This window comes from Nematostella vectensis, chromosome 9 (assembly GCF_932526225.1).
Source record: "Nematostella vectensis chromosome 9, jaNemVect1.1, whole genome shotgun sequence".
Lineage (NCBI taxonomy): Eukaryota > Metazoa > Cnidaria > Anthozoa > Actiniaria > Edwardsiidae > Nematostella > Nematostella vectensis.
Genome location: NC_064042.1, coordinates 16,842,582 through 16,866,473, shown reverse-complemented (window position 1 = coordinate 16,866,473; position 23,892 = coordinate 16,842,582). Strand labels below are relative to the sequence as shown.

Sequence of the window (23,892 nt, the reverse complement as noted above, 5' to 3'; positions counted from 1 at the left end):
TGAGCGGTTTGACAAAAAACACAACAAACACGCATAGAGAAGACACTTTTCTCATGTTGGCCTCGTTAGCGCAGTAGGCAGCGCGTCAGTATCACAATCGAATGTAGAAATCTGAATGTCGTGAGTTCGATCCTTAGACGGGGCATATTTTTTTCTTTTGAAAACGAATGACTCTATGACCGGTTTGACGAAAACACCACAAACACGCATAGAGAAGACACATTTCTCATGTTAGCCTCGTTAGCGCAGTAGGCAGCGCGTCAGTCTCATAATCAAATGTAGAAATCTGAAGGTCGTGAGTTCGATCCTCACACGGGGCATATTTTATTCTTTTGAAAACGAATGACTCTGTGACCGGTTTGACGAAAACACCACAAACACGCATAGAGAAGACACATTTTTCAGGTTGGCCTCGTTAGCGCAGTAGGCGGCGCGTCAATATCAGAATCGAATGTAGAAATCTGAATGTCGTGAGTTCGATCCTCAAACGGGGCATATTTTTTCTTTTGAAAACGAATGACTCTATGACCGGTTTGACGAAAACACCACAAACACGCATAGAGAAGACACATTTCTTATGTTGGCCTTGTTAGCGCAGTAGGAAGCGCGTCAGTATCATAATCAAATGTAGAAATCTGAAGGTCGTGAGTTCGATCCTCACACGGGGCATATTTTTTTCTTTTGAAAACGTATGACTCTATGACCGGTTTGAAGAAAATACCACAAACACGCATAGAGAAGACACATTTCTCAGGTTGGCCTCGCTAGCGCAGTAGGCAGCGCGTCAGTCTCATAATCAAATGTAGAAATCTGAAGGTCGTGAGTTCGATCCTCACACGGGGCATATTTTTTTTCTTTTGAAAACGAATGACTCTATGACCGGTTTGACGAAAACACCACAAACACGCATAGAGAAGACACATTTCTCATGTTAGCCTCGTTAGCGCAGTAGGCAGCGCGCCAGTGTCATAATCAAATGTAGAAATCTGAAGGTCATGAGTTCGATCCTCACACGGGGCATTTTTTTTTTCTTTTGAAAACGAATGACTCTATGACCGGTTTGACAAAACACCACAAACACACATAGAGAAGACACATTTCTCATGTTGGCCTCATTAGCGCAGTAGGCGGCGCGTCAATATCATAATCGAATGTAGAAATCTGAATGTCGTGAGTTCGATCCTCAAACGGGGCATATTTTTTCTTTTGAAAACGAATGACTCTATGACCGGTTTGACAAAAACACCACAAACACACATAGAGAAGACACATTTTCCATGTAGGCGTCGTTAGCGCAATAGGCAGCGCGTCAGTCTTATAATCTGATTTAGAAATCTGAAGGTCGTGAGTTCGATCCTCACACGGGGCACATTTTTTTTTCTTTTGAAAATGAATGACTCTATGAGCGGTTTGACAAAAAACACAACAAACACGCATAGAGAAGACACTTTTCTCATGTTGGCCTCGTTAGCGCAGTAGGTAGCGCGTCAGTCTCATACTCAAATCTAGAAATCTGAAGGTCGTGAGTTCGATCCTCACACGGGGAATATTTTTTTTCTTTTGAAAACGAATGACTCTATGACCGGTTTGACAAAAACACCACAAACACGTATAGAGAAGACACATTTCTCAGGTTGGCCTCGTTAGCGCAGTAGGCAGCGCGTCAGTCTCATAATCAAATGTAGAAATCTTAAGGTCGTGAGCTCAATCCTCAGACGGGGCATATTTTTTCTTTTGAAAACGAAAGACTCTATGACCGGTTTGACGAAAACACCACAAACACGAATAGAAAAGGCACATTTCCCATGTAGGCGTCGTTAGCGCAATAGGCAGCGCGTCAGTCTCATAATCAAATCTAGACATCTGAAGGTCGTGAGTTCGATCCTCACACGGGGCACAATTTTTTTTCTTTTGAAAACGAATGACTCTATGAGCGGTTTGACAAAAAACACAACAAACACGCATAGAGAAGACACATTTTTCAGGTTGGCCTCGTTAGCGCAGTAGGCGGCGCGTCAATATCAGAATCGAATGTAGAAATCTGAATGTCGTGAGTTCGATCCTCAAACGGGGCATATTTTTTCTTTTGAAAACGAATGACTCTATGACCGGTTTGACGAAAACACCACAAACACGCATAGAGAAGACACATTTCTTATGTTGGCCTTGTTAGCGCAGTAGGAAGCGCGTCAGTATCATAATCAAATCTAGAAATCTGAAGGTCGTGAGTTCGATCCTCACACGGGGCACATTTTTTTTTCTTTTGAAAACGAATGACTCTATGAGCGGTTAAACAAAAAACACAACAAACACGCATAGAGAAGATACTTTTCTCATGTTGGCCTCGTTAGCGCAGTAGGTAGCGCGTCAGTCTCATACTCAAATCTAGAAATCTGAAGGTCGTGAGTTCGATCCTCACACGGGGCATATTTTTTTTCTTTTGAAAACGAATGACTCTATGACCGGTTTGACGAAAACACCACAAACACGTATAGAGAAGACACATTTCTCAGGTTGGCCTCGCTAGCGCAGTAGGCAGCGTGTCAGTCTCATAATCAAATGTAGAAATCTGAAGGTCGTGAGTTCGATCCTCACACGGGGCATATTTTATTCTTTTGAAAACGATTGACTCTATGACCGGTTTGACAAAAAAACACCACAAACACGCATAGAGAATACACTTTTCTCATGTTGGCCTCGTTAGCGCAGTAGGCAGCGCGTCAGTCTCATAATCGAATGTAGAAATCTGAAGGTCATGAGTTCGATCCTCACGCGGGGCATATTTTTCTCTTTTGAAAACAAATGACTCTATGAGCGGTTTGACGAAAACACCACAAACACGCATAGAAAAGACGCATTTCTCATGTTGGCCTCGTTAGCGCAGTAGGCAGCGCGTCAGTCTCATAATCAAATCTAGAAATCTGAAGGTCGTGAGTTCGATCCTCACAAGGGGCACATTTTTTTTGTTTTGAAAACGAATGACTCTATGAGCGGTTTGACAAAAAAACACAACAAACACGCATAGAGAAGACACTTTTCTCATGTTGGCCTCGTTAGCGCAGTAGGCAGCGCGTCAGTATCATAATCGAATGTAGAAATCTGAATGTTGTGAGTTCGATCCTCAGACGGGGCATATTTTTTTTCTTTTGAAAACTAATGACTCTATGACCGGTTTGACGAAAACACCACAAACACGCATAGAGAAGACACATTTCTCATGTTAGCCTCGTTAGCGCAGTAGGCAGCGCGTCAGTCTCATAATCAAATGTAGAAATCTGAAGGTCGTGAGTTCGATCCTCACACGGGGCATATTTTTTTTCTTTTGAAAACGAATGACTCTATGACCGGTTTGACGAAAACACCACAAACACGCATAGAGAAGACATATTTTTCATGTTGGCCTCGTTAGCGCAGTAGGCGGAGCGTCAATATCATAATCGAATGTAGAAATCTTAATGTTGTGAGTTCGATCCTCACACGGGGCATATTTTTTCTTTTGAAAACGAAAGACTCTATGACCGGTTTGACGAAAACACCACAAACACGCATAGAAAAGACGCATTTCTCATGTTGGCCTCGTTAGCGCAGTAGGCAGCGCGTCAGTCTCATAATCGAATGTAGAAATCTGAATGTCGTGAGTTCGATCCTCAGACGGGGCATATTTTTTTCTTTTGAAAACGAATGACTCTATGACTGGTTTGACGAAAACACCACAAACACGCATAGAGAAGACACATTACTTATGTTAGCCTCGTTAGCGCAGTAGGCAGCGCGTCAGTCTCATAATCTGATTTAGAAATATGAAGCTTCGTGAGTTCGATCCTCACACAGGGCATATTTTTTTCTATTGAAAACGAATGACTCTATGACCGGTTTGACGAAAACACCACAAACACGCATAGAGAAGACACATTTTTCAGGTTGGCCTCGTTAGCGCAGTAGGCAGCGCGTCAGTCTCATAATCAAATGTAGAAATCTTAAGGTCGTGAGCTCAATCCTCAGACGGGGCATATTTTTTCTTTTGAAAACGAAAGACTCTATGACCGGTTTGACGAAAACACCACAAACACGAATAGAAAAGGCACATTTCCCATGTAGGCGTCGTTAGCGCAATAGGCAGCGCGTCAGTCTCATAATCAAATCTAGAAATCTGAAGGTCGTGAGTTCGATCCTCACACGGGGCACAATTTTTTTTCTTTTGAAAACGAATGACTCTATGAGCGGTTTGACAAAAAACACAACAAACACGCATAGAGAAGACACTTTTCTCATGTTGGCCTCGTTAGCGCAGTAGGCAGCGCGTCAATATCAGAATCGAATGTAGAAATCTGAATGTCGTGAGTTCGATCCTTAGACGGGGCATATTTTTTTTTTTTGAAAACGAATGACTCTATGACCGGTTTGACGAAAACACCACAAACACGCATAGAGAAGACACATTTCTCATGTTAGCCTCGTTAGCGCAGTAGGCAGCGCGTCAGTCTCATAATCAAATGTAGAAATCTGAAGGTCGTGAGTTCGATCCTCACACGGAGCATATTTCTTTTCTTTTGAAAACGAATGACTCTATGACCGGTTTGACGAAAACACCACAAACACGCATAGAGAAGACACATTTTTCTGGTTGGCCTCGTTAGCGCAGTAGGCGGCGCGTCAATATCAGAATCGAATGTAGAAATCTGAATGTCGTGAGTTCGATCCTCAAACGGGGCATATTTTTTCTTTTGAAAACGAATGACTCTATGACCGGTTTGACGAAAACACCACAAACACGCATAGAGAAGACACATTTCTTATGTTGGCCTTGTTAGCGCAGTAGGAAGCGCGTCAGTATCATAATCAAATCTAGAAATCTGAAGGTCGTGAGTTCGATCCTCACACGGGGCACATTTTTTTTTCTTTTGAAAACGAATGACTCTATGAGCGATTTGACAAAAAACACAACAAACACGCATAGAGAAGACACTTTTCTCATGTTGGCCTCGTTAGCGCAGTAGGTAGCGCGTCAGTCTCATACTCAAATCTAGAAATCTGAAGGTCGTGAGTTCGATCCTCACACGGGGAATATTTTTTTTCTTTTGAAAACGAATGACTCTATGACCGGTTTGACAAAAACACCACAAACACGTATAGAGAAGACACATTTCTCAGGTTGGCCTCGTTAGCGCAGTAGGCAGCGTGTCAGTCTCATAATCAAATGTAGAAATCTGAAGGTCGTGAGTTCGATCCTCACACGGGGCATATTTTATTCTTTTGAAAACGATTGACTCTATGACCGGTTTGACAAAAAAACACCACAAACACGCATAGAGAATACACTTTTCTCATGTTGGTCTCGTTAGCGCAGTAGGCAGCGCGTCAGTCTCATAATCGAATGTAGAAATCTGAAGGTCTTGAGTTCGATCCTCACGCGGGGCATATTTTTCTCTTTTGAAAACAAATGACTCTATGAGCGGTTTGACGAAAACACCACAAACACGCATAGAAAAGACGCATTTCTCATGTTGGCCTCGTTAGCGCAGTAGGCAGCGCGTCAGTCTCATAATCAAATGTAGAAATCTGAAGGTCGTGAGCTCGATCCTCACACGGGGCATATTTTTTCTTTTGAAAACGAAAGACTCTATGACCGGTTTGACGAAAACACCACAAACACGAATAGAAAAGGCACATTTCCCATGTAGGCGTCGTTAGCGCAATAGGCAGCGCGTCAGTCTCATAATCAAATCTAGAAATCTGAAGGTCGTGAGTTCGATCCTCACAAGGGGCACATTTTTTTTCTTTTGAAAACGAATGACTCTATGAGCGGTTTGACGAAAACACCACAAACACGCATAGAGAAGACACATTTTTCAGGTTGGCCTCGTTAGCGCAGTAGGCGGCGCGTCAATATCAGAATCGAATGTAGAAATCTGAATGTCGTGAGTTCGATCCTCAAACGGGGCATATTTTTTCTTTTGAAAACGAATGACTCTATGACTGGTTTGACGAAAACACCAAAAACACGCATAGAGAAGACACATTTCTTATGTTGGCCTTGTTAGCGCAGTAGGAAGCGCGTCAGTATCATAATCAAATCTAGAAATCTGAAGGTCGTGAGTTCGATCATCACACGGGGCACATTTTTTTTTTTCAAAACGAATGACTCTATGACCGGTTTGAAGAAAACACCACAGACACACATAGAGAAGACGCATTTCTCATGTTGGCCTCGTTAGCGCAGTAGACAGAGCGTCAGTCTCATAATCAAATGTAGAAATCTGAAGGTCATGAGTTCGATCCTCAAACGGGGCATATTTTTTTTATTTTGAAAACGAATGACTCTATGAGCGGTTTGACGAAAGCACCACAAACACGCATAGAAAAGACCCATTTCTCATGTTGGCCTCGTTAGCGCAGTAGGCAGCGCGTCAGTCTCATAATCAAATGTAGAAATCTGAAGGTCGTGAGTTCGATCCTCACACGGGGCATATTTTTTTCTTTTGAAAACGTATGACTCTATGACCGGTTTGAAGAAAATACCACAAACACGCATAGAGAAGACACATTTCTCAGGTTGGCCTCGCTAGCGCAGTAGGCAGCGCGTCAGTCTCATAATCAAATGTAGAAATCTGAAGGTCGTGAGTTCGATCCTCACACGGGGCATATTTTTTTTCTTTTGAAAACGAATGACTCTATGACCGGTTTGACGAAAACACCACAAACACGCATAGAGAAGACACATTTCTCATGTTAGCCTCGTTAGCGCAGTAGGCAGCGCGCCAGTGTCATAATCAAATGTAGAAATCTGAAGGTCATGAGTTCGATCCTCACACGGGGCATATTTTTTTTCTTTTGAAAACGAATGACTCTATGACCGGTTTGACAAAACACCACAAACACACATAGAGAAGACACATTTCTCATGTTGGCCTCATTAGCGCAGTAGGCGGCGCGTCAATATCATAATCGAATGTAGAAATCTGAATGTCGTGAGTTCGATCCTCAAACGGGGCATATTTTTTCTTTTGAAAACGAATGACTCTATGACCGGTTTGACAAAAACACCACAAACACACATAGAGAAGACACATTTTCCATGTAGGCGTCGTTAGCGCAATAGGCAGCGCGTCAGTCTTATAATCTGATTTAGAAATCTGAAGGTCGTGAGTTCGATCCTCACACGGGGCACATTTTTTTTTCTTTTGAAAACGAATGACTCTATGAGCGGTTTGACAAAAAACACAACAAACACGCATAGAGAAGACACTTTTCTCATGTTGGCCTCGTTAGCGCAGTAGGTAGCGCGTCAGTCTCATACTCAAATCTAGAAATCTGAAGGTCGTGAGTTCGATCCTCACACGGGGAATATTTTTTTTCTTTTGAAAACGAATGACTCTATGACCGGTTTGACAAAAACACCACAAACACGTATAGAGAAGACACATTTCTCAGGTTGGCCTCGTTAGCGCAGTAGGCAGCGCGTCAGTCTCATAATCAAATGTAGAAATCTTAAGGTCGTGAGCTCAATCCTCAGACGGGGCATATTTTTTCTTTTGAAAACGAAAGACTCTATGACCGGTTTGACGAAAACACCACAAACACGAATAGAAAAGGCACATTTCCCATGTAGGCGTCGTTAGCGCAATAGGCAGCGCGTCAGTCTCATAATCAAATCTAGACATCTGAAGGTCGTGAGTTCGATCCTCACACGGGGCACAATTTTTTTTCTTTTGAAAACGAATGACTCTATGAGCGGTTTGACAAAAAACACAACAAACACGCATAGAGAAGACACTTTTCTCATGTTGGCCTCGTTAGCGCAGTAGGCAGCGCGTCAGTATCACAATCGAATGTAGAAATCTGAATGTCGTGAGTTCGATCCTTAGACGGGGCATATTTTTTTCTTTTGAAAACGAATGACTCTATGACCGGTTTGACGAAAACACCACAAACACGCATAGAGAAGACACATTTCTCATGTTAGCCTCGTTAGCGCAGTAGGCAGCGCGTCAGTCTCATAATCAAATGTAGAAATCTGAAGGTCGTGAGTTCGATCCTCACACGGGGCATATTTCTTTTCTTTTGAAAACGAATGACTCTATGACCGGTTTGACGAAAACACCACAAACACGCATAGAGAAGACACATTTTTCAGGTTGGCCTCGTTAGCGCAGTAGGCGGCGCGTCAATATCAGAATCGAATGTAGAAATCTGAATGTCGTGAGTTCGATCCTCAAACGGGGCATATTTTTTCTTTTGAAAACGAATGACTCTATGACCGGTTTGACGAAAACACCACAAACACGCATAGAGAAGACACATTTCTTATGTTGGCCTTGTTAGCGCAGTAGGAAGCGCGTCAGTATCATAATCAAATCTAGAAATCTGAAGGTCGTGAGTTCGATCCTCACACGGGGCACATTTTTTTTTCTTTTGAAAACGAATGACTCTATGAGCGGTTTGACAAAAAACACAACAAACACGCATAGAGAAGACACTTTTCTCATGTTGGCCTCGTTAGCGCAGTAGGTAGCGCGTCAGTCTCATACTCAAATCTAGAAATCTGAAGGTCGTGAGTTCGATCCTCACACGGGGAATATTTTTTTTCTTTTGAAAACGAATGACTCTATGACCGGTTTGACAAAAACACCACAAACACGTATAGAGAAGACACATTTCTCAGGTTGGCCTCGCTAGCGCAGTAGGCAGCGTGTCAGTATCATAATCAAATGTAGAAATCTGAAGGTCGTGAGTTCGATCCTCACACGGGGCATATTTTATTCTTTTGAAAACGATTGACTCTATGACCGGTTTGACAAAAAAACACCACAAACACGCATAGAGAATACACTTTTCTCATGTTGGCCTCGTTAGCGCAGTAGGCAGCGCGTCAGTCTCATAATCGAATGTAGAAATCTGAAGGTCTTGAGTTCGATCCTCACGCGGGGCATATTTTTCTCTTTTGAAATCAAATGACTCTATGAGCGGTTTGACGAAAACACCACAAACACGCATAGAAAAGACGCATTTCTCATGTTGACCTCGTTAGCGCAGTTTGCAGCGCGTCAGTCTCATAATCAAATGTAGAAATCTGAAGATCGTGAGTTCGATCCTCACACGTGGCATATTTTTTTCTTTTGAAAACGAATGACTCTATGACCGGTTTGACGAAAACACCACAAACACGCATAGAGAAGACACATTTCTTATGTTGGCCTTGTTAGCGCAGTAGGAAGCGCGTCAGTATCATAATCAAATCTAGAAATCTGAAGGTCGTGAGTTCGATCCTCACACGGGGCACATTTTTTTTTCTTTTGAAAACGAATGACTCTATGAGCGGTTTGACAAAAAACACAACAAACACGCATAGAGAAGACACTTTTCTCATGTTGGCCTCGTTAGCGCAGTAGGTAGCGCGTCAGTCTCATACTGAAATCTAGAAATCTGAAGGTCGTGAGTTCGATCCTCACACGGGGAATATTTTTTTTCTTTTGAAAACGAATGACTCTATGACCGGTTTGACAAAAACACCACAAACACGTATAGAGAAGACACATTTCTCAGGTTGGCCTCGCTAGCGCAGTAGGCAGCGTGTCAGTATCATAATCAAATGTAGAAATCTGAAGGTCGTGAGTTCGATCCTCACACGGGGCATATTTTATTCTTTTGAAAACGATTGACTCTATGACCGGTTTGACAAAAAAACACCACAAACACGCATAGAGAATACACTTTTCTCATGTTGGCCTCGTTAGCGCAGTAGGCAGCGCGTCAGTCTCATAATCGAATGTAGAAATCTGAAGGTCTTGAGTTCGATCCTCACGCGGGGCATATTTTTCTCTTTTGAAATCAAATGACTCTATGAGCGGTTTGACGAAAACACCACAAACACGCATAGAAAAGACGCAATTCTCATGTTGGCCTCGTTAGCGCAGTAGGCAGCGCGTCAGTCTCATAATCAAATGTAGAAATCTGAAGGTCGTGAGCTCGATCCTCACACGGGGCATATTTTTTCTTTTGAAAACGAAAGACTCTATGACCGGTTTGACGAAAACACCACAAACACGAATAGAAAAGGCACATTTCCCATGTAGGCGTCGTTAGCGCAATAGGCAGCGCGTCAGTCTCATAATCAAATCTAGAAATCTGAAGGTCGTGAGTTCGATCCTCACAAGGGGCACATTTTTTTTCTTTTGAAAACGAATGACTCTATGAGCGGTTTGACGAAAACACCACAAACACGCATAGAGAAGACACATTTTTCAGGTTGGCCTCGTTAGCGCAGTAGGCGGCGCGTCAATATCAGAATCGAATGTAGAAATCTGAATGTCGTGAGTTCGATCCTCAAACGGGGCATATTTTTTCTTTTGAAAACGAATGACTCTATGACCGGTTTGACGAAAACACCACAAACACGCATAGAGAAGACACATTTCTTATGTTGGCCTTGTTAGCGCAGTAGGAAGCGCGTCAGTATCATAATCAAATCAAGAAATCTGAAGGTCGTGAGTTCGATCATCACACGGGGCACATTTTTTTTTTTCAAAACGAATGACTCTATGACCGGTTTGAAGAAAACACCACAGACACACATAGAGAAGACGCATTTCTCATGTTGGCCTCGTTAGCGCAGTAGACAGAGCGTCAGTCTCATAATCAAATGTAGAAATCTGAAGGTCATGAGTTCGATCCTCAAACGGGGCATATTTTTTTTATTTTGAAAACGAATGACTCTATGAGCGGTTTGACGAAAGCACCACAAACACGCATAGAAAAGACCCATTTCTCATGTTGGCCTCGTTAGCGCAGTAGGCAGCGCGTCAATATCATAATCGAATGTAGAAATCTTAATGTTGTGAGTTCGATCCTCACACGGGGCATATTTTTTCTTTTGAAAACGAAAGACTCTATGACCGGTTTGACGAAAACACCACAAACACGCATAGAAAAGACGCATTTCTCATGTTGGCCTCGTTAGCGCAGTAGGCAGCGCGTCAGTCTCATAATCGAATGTAGAAATCTGAATGTCGTGAGTTCGATCCTCACACGGGGCATATTTTTTTTCTTTTGAAAACGAATGACTCTATGACCGGTTTGACGAAAACACCACAAACACGCATAGAGAAGACATATTTTTCATGTTGGCCTCGTTAGCGCAGTAGGCGGAGCGTCAATATCATAATCGAATGTAGAAATCTTAATGTTGTGAGTTCGATCCTCACACGGGGCATATTTTTTCTTTTGAAAACGAAAGACTCTATGACCGGTTTGACGAAAACACCACAAACACGCATAGAAAAGACGCATTTCTCATGTTGGCCTCGTTAGCGCAGTAGGCAGCGCGTCAGTCTCATAATCGAATGTAGAAATCTGAATGTCGTGAGTTCGATCCTCAGACGGGGCATATTTTTTTCTTTTGAAAACGAATGACTCTATGACTGGTTTGACGAAAACACCACAAACACGCATAGAGAAGACACATTACTTATGTTAGCCTCGTTAGCGCAGTAGGCAGCGCGTCAGTCTCATAATCTGATTTAGAAATATGAAGCTTCGTGAGTTCGATCCTCACACAGGGCATATTTTTTTCTATTGAAAACGAATGACTCTATGACCGGTTTGACGAAAACACCACAAACACGCATAGAGAAGACACATTTTTCAGGTTGGCCTCGTTAGCGCAGTAGGCAGCGCGTCAGTCTCATAATCAAATGTAGAAATCTTAAGGTCGTGAGCTCAATCCTCAGACGGGGCATATTTTTTCTTTTGAAAACGAAAGACTCTATGACCGGTTTGACGAAAACACCACAAACACGAATAGAAAAGGCACATTTCCCATGTAGGCGTCGTTAGCGCAATAGGCAGTGCGTCAGTCTCATAATCAAATCTAGAAATCTGAAAGTCGTGAGTTCGATCCTCACACGGGGCACAATTTTTTTTCTTTTGAAAACGAATGACTCTATGAGCGGTTTGACAAAAAACACAACAAACACGCATAGAGAAGACACTTTTCTCATGTTGGCCTCGTTAGCGCAGTAGGCAGCGCGTCAATATCAGAATCGAATGTAGAAATCTGAATGTCGTGAGTTCGATCCTTAGACGGGGCATATTTTTTTCTTTTGAAAACGAATGACTCTATGACCGGTTTGACGAAAACACCACAAACACGCATAGAGAAGACACATTTCTCATGTTAGCCTCGTTAGCGCAGTAGGCAGCGCGTCAGTCTCATAATCAAATGTAGAAATCTGAAGGTCGTGAGTTCGATCCTCACACGGGGCATATTTCTTTTCTTTTGAAAACGAATGACTCTATGACCGGTTTGACGAAAACACCACAAACACGCATAGAGAAGACACATTTTTCTGGTTGGCCTCGTTAGCGCAGTAGGCGGCGCGTCAATATCAGAATCGAATGTAGAAATCTGAATGTCGTGAGTTCGATCCTCAAACGGGGCATATTTTTTCTTTTGAAAACGAATGACTCTATGACCGGTTTGACAAAAAAACCACAAACACGCATAGAGAAGACACATTTCTTATGTTGGCCTTGTTAGCGCAGTAGGAAGCGCGTCAGTATCATAATCAAATCTAGAAATCTGAAGGTCGTGAGTTCGATCCTCACACGGGGCACATTTTTTTTTCTTTTGAAAACGAATGACTCTATGAGCGGTTTGACAAAAAACACAACAAACACGCATAGAGAAGACACTTTTCTCATGTTGGCCTCGTTAGCGCAGTAGGTAGCGCGTCAGTCTCATACTCAAATCTAGAAATCTGAAGGTCGTGAGTTCGATCCTCACACGGGGAATTTTTTTTTTCTTTTGAAAACGAATGACTCTATGACCGGTTTGACAAAAACACCACAAACACGTATAGAGAAGACACATTTCTCAGGTTGGCCTCGTTAGCGCAAAAGGCAGCGCGTCAGTCTCATAATCAAATGTAGAAATCTTAAGGTCGTGAGCTCAATCCTCAGACGGGGCATATTTTTTCTTTTGAAAACGAAAGACTCTATGACCGGTTTGACGAAAACACCACAAACACGAATAGAAAAGGCACATTTCCCATGTAGGCGTCGTTAGCGCAATAGGCAGCGCGTCAGTCTCATAATCAAATCTAGACATCTGAAGGTCGTGAGTTCGATCCTCACACGGGGCACAATTTTTTTTCTTTTGAAAACGAATGACTCTATGAGCGATTTGACAAAAAACACAACAAACACGCATAGAGAAGACACTTTTCTCATGTTGGCCTCGTTAGCGCAGTAGGTAGCGCGTCAGTCTCATACTCAAATCTAGAAATCTGAAGGTCGTGAGTTCGATCCTCACACGGGGAATATTTTTTTTCTTTTGAAAACGAATGACTCTATGACAGGTTTGACAAAAACACCACAAACACGTATAGAGAAGACACATTTCTCAGGTTGGCCTCGCTAGCGCAGTAGGCAGCGTGTCAGTCTCATAATCAAATCTAGAAATCTGAAGGTCGTGAGTTCGATCCTCACACGGGGCATATTTTATTCTTTTGAAAACGATTGACTCTATGACCGGTTTGACAAAAAAACACCACAAACACGCATAGAGAATACACTTTTCTCATGTTGGCCTCGTTAGCGCAGTAGGCAGCGCGTCAGTCTCATAATCGAATGTAGAAATCTGAAGGTCTTGAGTTCGATCCTCACGCGGGGCATATTTTTCTCTTTTGAAAACAAATGACTCTATGAGCGGTTTGACGAAAACACCACAAACACGCATAGAAAAGACGCATTTCTCATGTTGGCCTCGTTAGCGCAGTAGGCAGCGCGTCAGTCTCATAATCAAATGTAGAAATCTGAAGGTCGTGAGCTCGATCCTCACACGGGGCATATTTTTTCTTTTGAAAACGAAAGACTCTATGACCGGTTTGACGAAAATACCACAAACACGAATAGAAAAGGCACATTTCCCATGTAGGCGTCGTTAGCGCAATAGGCAGCGCGTCAGTCTCATAATCAAATCTAGAAATCTGAAGGTCGTGAGTTCGATCCTCACAAGGGGCACATTTTTTTTCTTTTGAAAACGAATGACTCTATGAGCGGTTTGACGAAAACACCACAAACACGCATAGAGAAGACACATTTTTCAGGTTGGCCTCGTTAGCGCAGTAGGCGGCGCGTCAATATCAGAATCGAATGTAGAAATCTGAATGTCGTGAGTTCGATCCTCAAACGGGGCATATTTTTTCTTTTGAAAACGAATGACTCTATGACCGGTTTGACGAAAACACCACAAACACGCATAGAGAAGACACATTTCTTATGTTGGCCTTGTTAGCGCAGTAGGAAGCGCGTCAGTATCATAATCAAATCTAGAAATCTGAAGGTCGTGAGTTCGATCATCACACGGGGCACATTTTTTTTTTTCAAAACGAATGACTCTATGACCGGTTTGAAGAAAACACCACAGACACACATAGAGAAGAAGCATTTCTCATGTTGGCCTCGTAAGCGCAGTAGACAGAGCGTCAGTCTCATAATCAAATGTAGAAATCTGAAGGTCATGAGTTCGATCCTCAAACGGGGCATATTTTTTTTATTTTGAAAACGAATGACTCTATGAGCGGTTTGACGAAAGCACCACAAACACGCATAGAAAAGACCCATTTCTCATGTTGGCCTCGTTAGCGCAGTAGGCAGCGCGTCAGTCTCATAATCAAATGTAGAAATCTGAAGGTCGTGAGTTCGATCCTCACACGGGGCATATTTTTTTCTTTTGAAAACGTATGACTCTATGACCGGTTTGAAGAAAATACCACAAACACGCATAGAGAAGACACATTTCTCAGGTTTGCCTCGCTAGCGCAGTAGGCAGCGCGTCAGTCTCATAATCAAATGTAGAAATCTGAAGGTCGTGAGTTCGATCCTCACACGGGGCATATTTTTTTTCTTTTGAAAACGAATGACTCTATGACCGGTTTGACGAAAACACCACAAACACGCATAGAGAAGACACATTTCTCATGTTAGCCTCGTTAGCGCAGTAGGCAGCGCGCCAGTGTCATAATCAAATGTAGAAATCTGAAGGTCATGAGTTCGATCCTCACACGGGGCATATTTTTTTTCTTTTGAAAACGAATGACTCTATGACCGGTTTGACAAAACACCACAAACACACATAGAGAAGACACATTTCTCATGTTGGCCTCATTAGCGCAGTAGGCGGCGCGTCAATATCATAATCGAATGTAGAAATCTGAATGTCGTGAGTTCGATCCTCAAACGGGGCATATTTTTTCTTTTGAAAACGAATGACTCTATGACCGGTTTGACAAAAACACCACAAACACACATAGAGAAGACACATTTTCCATGTAGGCGTCGTTAGCGCAATAGGCAGCGCGTCAGTCTTATAATCTGATTTAGAAATCTGAAGGTCGTGAGTTCGATCCTCACACGGGGCACATTTTTTTTTCTTTTGAAAACGAATGACTCTATGAGCGGTTTGACAAAAAACACAACAAACACGCATAGAGAAGACACTTTTCTCATGTTGGCCTCGTTAGCGCAGTAGGTAGCGCGTCAGTCTCATACTCAAATCTAGAAATCTGAAGGTCGTGAGTTCGATCCTCACACGGGGAATATTTTTTTTCTTTTGAAAACGAATGACTCTATGACCGGTTTGACAAAAACACCACAAACACGTATAGAGAAGACACATTTCTCAGGTTGGCCTCGTTAGCGCAGTAGGCAGCGCGTCAGTCTCATAATCAAATGTAGAAATCTTAAGGTCGTGAGCTCAATCCTCAGACGGGGCATATTTTTTCTTTTGAAAACGAAAGACTCTATGACCGGTTTGACGAAAACACCACAAACACGAATAGAAAAGGCACATTTCCCATGTAGGCGTCGTTAGCGCAATAGGCAGCGCGTCAGTCTCATAATCAAATCTAGACATCTGAAGGTCGTGAGTTCGATCCTCACACGGGGCACAATTTTTTTTCTTTTGAAAACGAATGACTCTATGAGCGGTTTGACAAAAAACACAACAAACACGCATAGAGAAGACACTTTTCTCATGTTGGCCTCGTTAGCGCAGTAGGCAGCGCGTCAGTATCACAATCGAATGTAGAAATCTGAATGTCGTGAGTTCGATCCTTAGACGGGGCATATTTTTTTCTTTTGAAAACGAATGACTCTATGACCGGTTTGACGAAAACACCACAAACACGCATAGAGAAAACACATTTCTCATGTTAGCCTCGTTAGCGCAGTAGGCAGCGCGTCAGTCTCATAATCAAATGTAGAAATCTGAAGGTCGTGAGTTCGATCCTCACACGGGGCATATTTCTTTTCTTTTGAAAACGAATGACTCTATGACCGGTTTGACGAAAACACCACAAACACGCATAGAGAAGACACATTTTTCAGGTTGGCCTCGTTAGCGCAGTAGGCGGCGCGTCAATATCAGAATCGAATGTAGAAATCTGAATGTCGTGAGTTCGATCCTCAAACGGGGCATATTTTTTCTTTTGAAAACGAATGACTCTATGACCGGTTTGACGAAAACACCACAAACACGCATAGAGAAGACACATTTCTTATGTTGGCCTTGTTAGCGCAGTAGGAAGCGCGTCAGTATCATAATCAAATCTAGAAATCTGAAGGTCGTGAGTTCGATCCTCACACGGGGCACATTTTTTTTTCTTTTGAAAACGAATGACTCTATGAGCGGTTTGACAAAAAACACAACAAACACGCATAGAGAAGACACTTTTCTCATGTTGGCCTCGTTAGCGCAGTAGGTAGCGCGTCAGTCTCATACTCAAATCTAGAAATCTGAAGGTCGTGAGTTCGATCCTCACACGGGGAATATTTTTTTCTTTTGAAAACGAATGACTCTATGACCGGTTTGACAAAAACACCACAAACACGTATAGAGAAGACACATTTCTCAGGTTGGCCTCGCTAGCGCAGTAGGCAGCGTGTCAGTCTCATAATCAAATGTAGAAATCTGAAGGTCGTGAGTTCGATCCTCACACGGGGCATATTTTATTCTTTTGAAAACGATTGACTCTATGACCGGTTTGACAAAAAAACACCACAAACACGCATAGAGAATACACTTTTCTCACGTTGGCCTCGTTAGCGCAGTAGGCAGCGCGTCAGTCTCATAATCGAATGTAGAAATCTGAAGGTCTTGAGTTCGATCCTCACGCGGGGCATATTTTTCTCTTTTGAAAACAAATGACTCTATGAGCGGTTTGACGAAAACACCACAAACACGCATAGAAAAGACGCATTTCTCATGTTGGCCTCGTTAGCGCAGTAGGCAGCGCGTCAGTCTCATAATCAAATGTAGAAATCTGAAGGTCGTGAGCTCGATCCTCACACGGGGCATATTTTTTCTTTTGAAAACGAAAGACTCTATGACCGGTTTGACGAAAACACCACAAACACGAATAGAAAAGGCACATTTCCCATGTAGGCGTCGTTAGCGCAATAGGCAGCGCGTCAGTCTCATAATCAAATCTAGAAATCTGAAGGTCGTGAGTTCGATCCTCACAAGGGGCACATTTTTTTTCTTTTGAAAACGAATGACTCTATGAGCGGTTTGACGAAAACACCACAAACACGCATAGAGAAGACACATTTTTCAGGTTGGCCTCGTTAGCGCAGTAGGCGGCGCGTCAATATCAGAATCGAATGTAGAAATCTGAATGTCGTGAGTTCGATCCTCAAACGGGGCATATTTTTTCTTTTGAAAACGAATGACTCTATGACCGGTTTGACGAAAACACCACAAACACGCATAGAGAAGACACATTTCTTATGTTGGCCTTGTTAGCGCAGTAGGAAGCGCGTCAGTATCATAATCAAATCAAGAAATCTGAAGGTCGTGAGTTCGATCATCACACGGGGCACATTTTTTTTTTCAAAACGAATGACTCTATGACCGGTTTGAAGAAAACACCACAGACACACATAGAGAAGACGCATTTCTCATGTTGGCCTCGTTAGCGCAGTAGACAGAGCGTCAGTCTCATAATCAAATGTAGAAATCTGAAGGTCATGAGTTCGATCCTCAAACGGGGCATATTTTTTTTATTTTGAAAACGAATGACTCTATGAGCGGTTTGACGAAAGCACCACAAACACGCATAGAAAAGACCCATTTCTCATGTTGGCCTCGTTAGCGCAGTAGGCAGCGCGTCAGTCTCATAATCAAATGTAGAAATCTGAAGGTCGTGAGTTCGATCCTCACACGGGGCATATTTTTTTCTTTTGAAAACGTATGACTCTATGACCGGTTTGAAGAAAATACCACAAACACGCATAGAGAAGACACATTTCTCAGGTTGGCCTCGCTAGCGCAGTAGGCAGCGCGTCAGTCTCATAATCAAATGTAGAAATCTGAAGGTCGTGAGCTCAATCCTCAGACGGGGCATATGTTTTTCTTTTGAAAACGAAAGACTCTATGACCGGTTTGACGAAAACACCACAAACACGAATAGAAAAGGCACATTTCCCATGTAGGCGTCGTTAGCGCAATAGGCAGCGCGTCAGTCTCATAATCAAATCTAAAAATCTGAAGGTCGTGAGTTCGATCCTCACACGGGGCACAATTTTTTTTCTTTTGAAAACGAATGACTCTATGAGCGGTTTGACAAAAAACACAACAAACACGCATAGAGAAGACACTTTTCTCATGTTGGCCTCGTTAGCGCAGTAGGCAGCGCGTCAGTATCACAATCGAATGTAGAAATCTGAATGTCGTGAGTTCGATCCTTAGACGGGGCATATTTTTTTCTTTTGAAAACGAATGACTCTATGACCGGTTTGACGAAAACACCACAAACACGCATAGAGAAGACACATTTCTCATGTTAGCCTCGTTAGCGCAGTAGGCAGCGCGTCAGTCTCATAATTAAATCTAGAAATCTGAAGGTCGTGAGTTCGATCCTCACACGGGGCACATTTTTTTTTCTTTTGAAAACGAATGACTCTATGAGCGGTTTGACAAAAAACACAACAAACACGCATAGAGAAGACACTTTTCTCATGTTGGCCTCGTTAGCGCAGTAGGTAGCGCGTCAGTCTCATACTCAACTCTAGAAATCTGAAGGTCGTGAGTTCGATCCTCACACGGGGAATATTTTTTTTCTTTTGAAAACGAATGACTCTATGACCGGTTTGACAAAAACACCACAAACACGTATAGAGAAGACACATTTCTCAGGTTGGCCTCGTTAGCGCAGTAGGCAGCGCGTCAGTCTCATAATCAAATGTAGAAATCTTAAGGTCGTGAGCTCAATCCTCAGACGGGGATATTTTTTCTTTTGAAAACGAAAGACTCTATGACCGGTTTGACGAAAACACCACAAACACGAATAGAAAAGGCACATTTCCCATGTAGGCGTCGTTAGCGCAATAGGCAGCGCGTCAGTCTCATAATCAAATCTAGAAATCTGAAGGTCGTGAGTTCGATCCTCACACGGGGCACAATTTTTTTTCTTTTGAAAACGAATGACTCTATGAGCGGTTTGACAAAAAACACAACAAACACGCATAGAGAAGACACTTTTCTCATGTTGGCCTCGTTAGCGCAGTAGGCAGCGCGTCAGTATCACAATCGAATGTAGAAATCTGAATGTCGTGAGTTCGATCCTTAGACGGGGCATATTTTTTTCTTTTGAAAACGAATGACTCTATGACCGGTTTGACGAAAACACCACAAACACGCATAGAGAAGACACATTTCTCATGTTAGCCTCGTTAGCGCAGTAGGCAGCGCGTCAGTCTCATAATCAAATGTAGAAATCTGAAGGTCGTGAGTTCGATCCTCACACGGGGCATATTTCTTTTCTTTTGAAAACGAATGACTCTATGACCGGTTTGACGAAAACACCACAAACACGCATAGAGAAGACACATTTTTCAGGTTGTCCTCGTTAGCGCAGTAGGCGGCGCGTCAATATCAGAATCGAATGTGGAAATCTGAATGTCGTGAGTTCGATCCTCAAACGGGGCATATTTTTTCTTTTGAAAACGAATGACTCTATGACCGGTTTGACGAAAACACCACAAACACGCATAGAGAAGACACATTTCTTATGTTGGCCTTGTTAGCGCAGTAGGAAGCGCGTCAGTATCATAATCAAATCTAGAAATCTGAAGGTCGTGAGTTCGATCCTCACACGGGGCACATTTTTTTTTCTTTTGAAAACGAATGACTCTATGAGCGGTTTGACAAAAAACACAACAAACACGCATAGAGAAGACACTTTTCTCATGTTGGCCTCGTTAGCGCAGTAGGCAGCGCGTCAGTCTCATAATCAAATCTAGAAATCTGAAGGTGGTGAGTTCGATCATCACACGGGGCATATTTTTTCTTTTGAAAACGAATGGCTCTATGAGCGGTTTGACAAAAAACACAACTAACACGCATAGAGAAGACACTTTTCTCATGTTGGCCTCGTTAGCGCAGTAGGCAGCGCGTCAGTATCATAATCGAATGTAGAAATCTGAATGTCGTGAGTTCAATCCTCAGACGGGGCATATTTTTTTCTTTTGAAAACGAATGACTCTATGACCGGTTTGACGAAAACACCACAAACACGCATAGAGAAGACACATTTCTCATGTTAGCCTCGTTAGCGCAGTAGGCAGCGCGTCAATCTCATAATCTAGAAATCTCAAGGTCGTGAGTTCGATCCTCACACGGGGCATATTTTTTTCTTTTGAAAACGCAACAAACACGCATAGAGAAGACACATTTCTCATGTTGGCCTCGTTAACGCAGTAGGCAGCGCGTCGGTCTCATAACCTGATTTAGAAATCTGAAGGTCGTGAGTTCGATCCTCACACGGGGCATATTTTTTTTAAACGAATGACTGTATGACCGGTTTGACGAAAACACCACAAACACGCAGAAAGAAGACACATTTCCCATGTAGTCCTAGTCAGCGCAGTAGGCAGCGCGTCAGTCTTATAATCTGATTTAGAAATCTAAAGGTCGTGAGTTCGATCCTCACACGAGGCATATTTTTTTTCTTTTGTAAACGAAAGATTCTATGACCGGTTTGACGAAAACACCACAAACACGCATAGAAAAGACACATTTCTCATGTTGGCCTTGTTAGCGCAGTAGGCAGCGCGTCAGTCTCATAATCAAATGTAGAAATCGGAAGGTCGTGAGTTCGATCCTCACACGGGGCATATCTTATTCTTTTGAAAACGAATGACTCTATGACCGGTTTGACGAAAACACCACAAACACGCATAGAGAAGACACATTTCTCATGTTGCCTCATTAGCGCAGTAGGCGGCGCGTCAATATCATAATCGAATGTAGAAATCTGAATGTCGTGAGTTCGATCCTCACACGTGGCATATTTTTTCTTTTGAAAACGAATGACTCTATGACCGATTTGACGAAAACACCACAAATACGCATAGAGAAGAAACATTTCTCATGTTGGCCTCGTTAGCGCAGTATGCAGCGCGTCAGTCTCATAATCAAATGTAGAAATCGGAAGGTCGTGAGTTCGATCCTCACACGGGGCATATTTTATTCTTTTGAAAACGAATGACTCTATGACCGGTTTGACAAAAAAACACCACAAACACGCATAGAGAAGTCACTTTTCTCATTTTGGCCTCGTTAGCGCAGTAGGCAGCGCGTCAGTCTCATAATCTGATTTAAAAATCTGAAGGTCTTGAGTTCGATCCTCACACGAGGCATATTTTTTTCTTTTGAAAACGAATGACTCTATGACCGGTTTGACAAAAACACCACAAATACACATAGAGAAGACACATTTCTCATGTTGGGCTCGTTAGCGCAGTAGGCGGCGAGTCAGTATAATAATCGAATGTAGAAATCTGAATGTCATGAGTTCGATCCTCACACGGGGCATATTTTTCCTTTGAAAACGAATGACTCTATGACCGGTTTGACGAAAACACCACAAACACGCATAGAAAAGACACATTTCCCATGTATGCGTCGTTAGCGCAATAGGCAGCTCGTCAGTCTCATAATCTGATTTAGAAATCTGAAGGTCGTGAGTTCGATCCTCACACGGGGCATATTTGTTTAAAACGAATGACTGTATGACAGGTTTGACGAAAACACCACAAACACGAAGAAAGAAGACACATTTCCCATGTAGTCCTCGTCAGCGCATTAAGCAGCGCGTCAGTCTCATAATCAAATGTAGAAATCTGAAGGTCGTGAGCTCCATCCTCACACGGGGCATATTTTTTCTTTTGAAAACGAAAGACTCTATGACCGGTTTGACGAAAACACCACAAACACGGATAGAAAAGGCACATTTCCCATGTAGGCGTCGTTAGCGCAATAGGCAGCGCGTCAGTCTCATAATCAAATCTAGAAATCTGAAGGTCGTGAGTTTGATCCTCACACGGGGCACAATTTTTTTTCTTTTGAAAACGAATGACTCTATGAGCGGTTTGACAAAAAACACAACAAACACGCATAGAGAAGACACTTTTCTCATGTTGGCCTCGTTAGCGCAGTAGGCAGCGCGTCAGTATCATAATCGGATGTAGAAATCTGAATGTCGTGAGTTCGATCCTCAGACGGGGCATATTTTTTTCTTTTGAAAACGAATGACTCTATGACCGGTTTGACGAAAACACCACAAACACGCATAGAGAAGACACATTTCTCATGTTAGCCTCGTTAGCGCAGTAGGCAGCGCGTCAGTCTCATAATCGAATGTAGAAATCTGAAGGTCTTGAGTTCGATCCTCACGCGGGGCACAATTTTTTTTCTTTTGTAAACGAATGACTCTATAAGCGGTTTGACAAAAAACACAACAAACACGCATAGAGAAGACATTTTTCTCACGTTGGCCTTGTTAGCGCAGTAGGCAGCGCGTCAGTATCATAATCGGATGTAGAAATCTGAATGTCGTGAGTTCGATCCTCAGACGGGGCATATTTTTTTCTTTTGAAAACGAATGACTCTATGACCGGTTTGACGAAAACACCACAAACACGCATAGAGAAGACGCATTTCTCATGTTAGCCTCGTTAGCGCAGTAGGCAGCGCGTCAGTCTCATAATCGAATGTAGAAATCTGAAGGTCTTTAGTTCGATCCTCACGCGGGGCACAATTTTTTTTCTTTTGAAAACGAATGACTCTATGAGGTGTTTGACAAAAAAACACAACAAACACGCATAGAGAAGACATTTTTCTCATGTTGGCCTTGTTAGCGCAGTAGGCAGCGCGTCAGTATCATGATCGCAGTAGGCAATCCTCAGACGAGGCATATTTTTTTCTTTTGAAAATGAATGACGAATATTTTTCTCTTTTGAAAACGAATGACTCTATGAGCGGTTTGACGAAAACACCACAAACACGCATAAAAAAGACGCATTTCTCATGTTGGCTTCGTTAGCGCAGTAGGCAGCGCGTCAGTCTCATAATCAAATGTAGAAATCTTAAGGTCGTGAGCTCAATCCTCAGACGGGGCATATTTTTTCTTTTGAAAACGAAAGACTCTATGACCGGTTTGACGAAAACACCACAAACACGAATAGAAAAGGCACATTTCCCATGTAGGAGTCGTTAGCGCAATAGGCAGCGCGTCAGTCTCATAATCAAATCTAGAAATCTGAAGGTCGTGAGTTCGATCCTCACACGGGGCACAATTTTTTTTCTTTTGAAAACGAATGACTCTATGAGCGGTTTGACAAAAAACACAACAAACACGCATAGAGAAGACACTTTTCTCATGTTGGCCTCGTTAGCGCAGTAGGCAGCGCGTCAGTATCACAATCGAATGTAGAAATCTGAATGTCGTGAGTTCGATCCTTAGACGGGGCATATTTTTTTCTTTTGAAAACGAATGACTCTATGACCGGTTTGACGAAAACACCACAAACACGCATAGAGAAGACACATTT

At 42.7% G+C, this 23,892-nt stretch overlaps 16 non-coding genes across 16 annotated transcripts; all 16 read left to right on the top strand.

The window, feature by feature from the left end:
* The first annotated feature begins 234 nt into the window (after positions 1-234).
* Trnam-cau lies at positions 235-320 on the top strand. Its single transcript is given in 2 exon segments — positions 235-271; positions 285-320. It is a non-coding gene; the product is annotated as a tRNA-Met (tRNA).
* Positions 321-1,283: 963 nt separating this feature from the next.
* Positions 1,284-1,369, top strand: Trnai-uau. Its single transcript is given in 2 exon segments — positions 1,284-1,320; positions 1,334-1,369. It is a non-coding gene; the product is annotated as a tRNA-Ile (tRNA).
* A 972-nt stretch (positions 1,370-2,341) lies between these two features.
* Trnam-cau lies at positions 2,342-2,427 on the top strand. The gene is given in 2 exon segments: positions 2,342-2,378; positions 2,392-2,427. It is a non-coding gene; the product is annotated as a tRNA-Met (tRNA).
* A 796-nt stretch (positions 2,428-3,223) lies between these two features.
* Trnam-cau lies at positions 3,224-3,309 on the top strand. The gene is given in 2 exon segments: positions 3,224-3,260; positions 3,274-3,309. It is a non-coding gene; the product is annotated as a tRNA-Met (tRNA).
* A 1,846-nt stretch (positions 3,310-5,155) lies between these two features.
* Positions 5,156-5,241, top strand: Trnam-cau. The gene is given in 2 exon segments: positions 5,156-5,192; positions 5,206-5,241. It is a non-coding gene; the product is annotated as a tRNA-Met (tRNA).
* A 1,140-nt stretch (positions 5,242-6,381) lies between these two features.
* On the top strand, positions 6,382-6,467 carry Trnam-cau. Its single transcript is given in 2 exon segments — positions 6,382-6,418; positions 6,432-6,467. It is a non-coding gene; the product is annotated as a tRNA-Met (tRNA).
* Positions 6,468-7,081: 614 nt separating this feature from the next.
* On the top strand, positions 7,082-7,167 carry Trnai-uau. The gene is given in 2 exon segments: positions 7,082-7,118; positions 7,132-7,167. It is a non-coding gene; the product is annotated as a tRNA-Ile (tRNA).
* Positions 7,168-7,962: 795 nt separating this feature from the next.
* Trnam-cau lies at positions 7,963-8,048 on the top strand. The gene is given in 2 exon segments: positions 7,963-7,999; positions 8,013-8,048. It is a non-coding gene; the product is annotated as a tRNA-Met (tRNA).
* Positions 8,049-10,947: 2,899 nt separating this feature from the next.
* Trnam-cau lies at positions 10,948-11,033 on the top strand. The gene is given in 2 exon segments: positions 10,948-10,984; positions 10,998-11,033. It is a non-coding gene; the product is annotated as a tRNA-Met (tRNA).
* A 1,142-nt stretch (positions 11,034-12,175) lies between these two features.
* Positions 12,176-12,261, top strand: Trnam-cau. The gene is given in 2 exon segments: positions 12,176-12,212; positions 12,226-12,261. It is a non-coding gene; the product is annotated as a tRNA-Met (tRNA).
* Positions 12,262-14,633: 2,372 nt separating this feature from the next.
* On the top strand, positions 14,634-14,719 carry Trnam-cau. The gene is given in 2 exon segments: positions 14,634-14,670; positions 14,684-14,719. It is a non-coding gene; the product is annotated as a tRNA-Met (tRNA).
* Positions 14,720-15,333: 614 nt separating this feature from the next.
* Positions 15,334-15,419, top strand: Trnai-uau. Its single transcript is given in 2 exon segments — positions 15,334-15,370; positions 15,384-15,419. It is a non-coding gene; the product is annotated as a tRNA-Ile (tRNA).
* A 795-nt stretch (positions 15,420-16,214) lies between these two features.
* On the top strand, positions 16,215-16,300 carry Trnam-cau. Its single transcript is given in 2 exon segments — positions 16,215-16,251; positions 16,265-16,300. It is a non-coding gene; the product is annotated as a tRNA-Met (tRNA).
* A 1,842-nt stretch (positions 16,301-18,142) lies between these two features.
* On the top strand, positions 18,143-18,228 carry Trnam-cau. The gene is given in 2 exon segments: positions 18,143-18,179; positions 18,193-18,228. It is a non-coding gene; the product is annotated as a tRNA-Met (tRNA).
* A 617-nt stretch (positions 18,229-18,845) lies between these two features.
* On the top strand, positions 18,846-18,931 carry Trnam-cau. The gene is given in 2 exon segments: positions 18,846-18,882; positions 18,896-18,931. It is a non-coding gene; the product is annotated as a tRNA-Met (tRNA).
* A 794-nt stretch (positions 18,932-19,725) lies between these two features.
* Trnam-cau lies at positions 19,726-19,811 on the top strand. Its single transcript is given in 2 exon segments — positions 19,726-19,762; positions 19,776-19,811. It is a non-coding gene; the product is annotated as a tRNA-Met (tRNA).
* Positions 19,812-23,892: the final 4,081 nt, after the last annotated feature.